Source organism: Mus pahari, chromosome 9 (assembly GCF_900095145.1).
Source record: "Mus pahari chromosome 9, PAHARI_EIJ_v1.1, whole genome shotgun sequence".
Lineage (NCBI taxonomy): Eukaryota > Metazoa > Chordata > Mammalia > Rodentia > Muridae > Mus > Mus pahari.
In genome coordinates, this window is record NC_034598.1 from 7,544,211 (window position 1) to 7,548,655 (window position 4,445).

Here is a 4,445-nt window from a genome sequence, read left to right on the forward strand (position 1 = left end):
GGATGGTTATGAGCCACCATGTGGTTGCTGGGATTTGAACTCCGGACCTTGGGAAGAGCAGTCGGGTGCTCTTACCCACTGAGCCATCTCACCAGCCCCCTGATACATCTTTTTTATTGAGAAACTAGAAAGAGAGCAGGAGTCTCAGTTCGGCATTTTACGCTGGTGTGTGTGTGTGTATGTGTGTGTGTGTTACACGCGAATGTGTAAGCCAGAGGCTAAGCTGGATGTGGTCCCTCAGCCAGCAAGCCCCAGAGATCTACTTATCTCCATCTTGAAATGCACCTTTTAACTTTTCCATTTCATAATGGAAACCAACTTTTCCCAATTCAAGCTAAACATCTGCAGGGCTTTTTGGTTTAGGAAAGTTACTTTTTAAAAATAATATAATCTGGTTTTCAAGTATTGTTTTCAATTATTATTTTATACTACAGTGGTGCACTTCCCTTTGAGAATTTTCTTAGTTTACATCACCCAGGAGTCCAACTGATAACAAACAAAAGTACCAAGTTGTTTCTATAAGGGTGATCCCAGGAACAGAAGCTGGGCAAGGAGGGGCACTTGGAAAAGGGGGATATTGACACACAAGCTTCCCTGCAGCTAAGCTCACTGGGGAATGAGGAGTACATACCTTGGAACCATTTCCTTTCGGGGGATCAGGAGGAGGGACGTTGTGTTTACTCACCAACTTCCCTTTATTACTGGTTGAAGCCTGCTAGGCAGAGCTCGATGTCTTGGAACTTCCAATTTGCCTGTGCGCAAACAGAGGGGATGTGGCAGCCAGAGGAAGTTCACGGACAGAGCTGGTAGCCAAAAGTCCAGTAGTAACCTAGAAAAGTTGTCTGGCACATGCATGAGGAGAGATCTGCTGCTGTATTCCACCCTGTAACCACTCACACCCACTGTCCCCACACCAAGGTCACACCGACCCAGCCCCTCACCAGTCCTGAAGACAGTAACTCGGGAAGTTGACGAGGTCAGCTGCAGAATTCATCCCTGCAGTTAACCCCAGGTCTCTAACTGCTCACTCATCCCCATCTCCAACATTTCTAGGTCTTCCTTACTCTTGGTCAAGACTAATGTGAGTCTAAACTGCTTGTCCTGCTTCCATCCCTGTGTCATGGCATGAATACACGTCCCAGAGAATCCTGAGTTTAAGATTACCTCTCCAATCCCAACTCTATCATACCAAGCCTACCTCCCCTGCCAGTACTCCTCATGGGCTTGTGGGCTCGAAAGGGACCAGCTGGTAGCAATAGTTTTAGTTTTGTGAAACCTTGACTGAGATCTTTGATACAACCATCTCTCCTAGCAAACAAATACAGTCTGCTACCACCAGAGTCTAAAACTGTGAGAAATTTCCCAAATCAATCAGAATTGCCCGGGTCACTCGTAAGTTGGTGGGGATAAGATCCACTTCTGGTCCTTGGCTCAAAGCACTTTTCTAGTCTTGAAGTACACTGAAGTACACTGGCTGCCTCTGTCCCATACAATGCTAAAAAAAAAAAAGTGCCGCACCAGTACCTTTGAGATGTCTGTCTAACACGCCAGTGACTTCTAAGTGAGCCGGGATGTGTGTGGCAGAGAAAGTAGAGCTCACATTTACACATGCATCTTACAATCTTTACTGTAAAGAGGATCATTTGATTTGATGCAATATTATATCAGCTTCATGGTGATAAATGAGACAGCCCAGCTGTGCTGGCCAACAGACTACAGATACGGAAGGCACGCTCACCTTCCCCCACCCCCATGTCACTGGTCCCTCGCAGTGGGAAGAGTCCTGTATAGCCAGTCTGTCAATGATGAGAGTTCTCCCTCCTCAAGAGACTGTATCGTACTAAAGTCTTAGCCTCATCACTGCTGTGGAGATGTAGAACATCGGTTGTAGCAACTAGTGTGACAGAGCCCTACCAAACCACGGCATAGTCTCAGCCACTTCATCCCTGCCACCATAGTGTTCCATTTAGGGACCATCAGGAACGACGAGGAGCCAGGAAAGACTGGCTGGCATTTACTGGATAATCATCTTGCTCACCTGTTTGTTCAGTACATCTTCACAGGTGTATGCCTTGTGAATGGAACTGGTTTTCTATGCTGCAGAACAGATTGCTACAAATTGAGCATCTTAAAGTGTTTATTACCTCACAGTTTCCATGGCCAGGGGACCTGGCATAGATCAGTGGGGCCCTCTGCAATCAGGTGTTAACTGAGATTTACTTTCCACTGGATAGACAACTAAGAAAGAATCCATCCCATGATTGAGAAAATTCATCCCTGGCAAGAGGACCAGGGTTCCTGTTTCCTTTAGCTGTTGGCTATTTCACGTCTAGAGGCCAAACACTGCTCCCTACAGCATGGTCCTCCCACAGTGTGGCAGCTTACTTCTGAGCCTCTCTCCAACTGCTAAGATGAAGTCAAATGTAATATAAAATAATCATGAAAGCAAGTCACAGATCCCACTCGAATTAGTGGAAGCCGTTACACAAGAGTGTGGCAGGGAAGATCTCCCTTTAAATGCATCCGGCAAGCGGTTTGCAAGTCCAGTCATGGGCCTTTTCTCTTCTGACCTTCTCCTATGGGCCCCTGATGAAGCCATTCAGAATCTCCCACCAGTTTGAGGACGTATAAACTCTGCTTAAGGCTCTGCTCATAGAAACATTTACCTCAATTGCTGTTTTTCAAAGCTATTTGCCAGAGCAACTAAAATCTAGCTGTGTGGCATTTACAACTTGCATCAATATATCATGATTCTCCTGTGATGCTCCTCTTTCTGACAGCTGTGCTACCTGAGTTTTGACCTAAAAAAGAAACATAAGAGACAGATAACAGGGCCTAGAGTGGGGCGATCGGAATACGTGTTTAGGAACCTTAGCTTTGCCCTCCCAGACCTGCCTAGGCTCTGTCACAGTTCTCTGTTTTATCACCCACTGGGCCGCTGCAGCTCTCGCTCAGCATGAGGGCTCTCCACCCAAAGGTCCTTGCTAGAAAGGCAGATGTCAGTTCCCACAGCTCTCCTCTTGGTGGTTACAAGCTTCTCTTGGAAAAGAACTAAGGCATCACCAGTGTAAATACTTGTGGAGTGTTCTCAGTCTGTTCTTGAGGACTCCTAGCCTCCTCTTCAGTGAATGAGTGCACAGACCACTGCAGAGCTTGCATGAGGTAGAGCCAGCCCTGGTGGTGTGGGCACCGGAGAGCCAGCCCCAGGGGCAGGAGAGCAAGAGCTGGCCCTGGTAGCAGGGGCCCAGGAGAGCTGGCAGGCTGACCAACTCAGCCCCTACCCAGGCCCAGATCCAGGGCTTTGAGTAGGCTCACCCCAACATCTACCCCACCTATGCACTGCTGGAGAATGTAAGGGGCTGGTCCTGAAGATCCAAAGCTGCAGGACCTCAATGACACAGGGCAACAACAGGATATCTGAGAGAAGTCACAGTGAGGATCTAATACTGATAGTGAAGCAGAAGCCAAAGGCCTCGAACCCAACCAGTGACTAGTTGCAATGAACCTTTGCATGTTCGTTTCTTACGGCATTAATGACAGAGTAGCCCTTGCCATTCCAGAGAGCACAGCATGCTAATACATTCTCTGACCTCGTAGTCATTTTCATCTAACTTATCAGTTCTGTGAACCTTTAAGGCCTTTCTCTAATCATTTGCCAAAGCAGGTCCAGCATTTCCACCTCAGCTACTGTGGGATTCTGTTTCTTAAAAGCTTTTAGGAACTTTACCAGAAATGAATTCAGTCTGTGGGTGGTGTTGCCTGGATGTTCTGCTGTGAAATAACTGAAGTATTTGCAAACTCGTATCTGGTTTAAATTCCCCTGGGTGAATATCTCTCTTTGCCCTCTGCACAATCTGCACATCATTTCAAGAGCAATAACTGAGAAATACTGGTCCAGGGAGAGAGCGCTGGACCTGTTTATCATCAGATATGATGCCTACAAAAAGAGCTTTAACATCTTTAAAATCCAGTCTGTCAAAGTTTGCCTTTTCAAACTGATCTGTTAGAATTTATTTCCAACATTTTATTTTTGTTGGTTACATCTTCACATTTTCTCTTATTTCTTCTTTTTAAAATTTACTTAGTAAATTTTAAATTTTAATTAGTAATACAAGCATGAATTTAACATTCTATAATTTCCATTTTAATTTTTATGGATACATTGATGTATTAAAGTATATTGTTGTGATTTTTTTAGTTCTCAAGAATTGGGTCTTTAAATACATTCATAATTACATCATTGTAGCCAAGAAAAATAGTTTGTTATTCTTATTATTTACATAATAGATGAGTAAGTATTTTATTGATTTAAATATATAAGCAATTTACAAGTTCTTGAAAATAAGATGTGCCAGCAAGATTTTGCTGAAAGGACCCTGATATAGCTGTCTCCTGTGAGGCTATGCCAGTGCCTGGCAAATACAGAAGTGGATGCTCACAGTCAT

General features: G+C 44.8%; 1 protein-coding gene across 1 annotated transcript in view; it reads left to right on the forward strand.

Annotated features, from left to right (window-relative positions):
- Positions 1–4,445, forward strand: part of Ak9 (adenylate kinase 9) — a 128,348-nt gene that overhangs the window by 543 nt on the left and 123,360 nt on the right. The window lies entirely within an intron of this gene.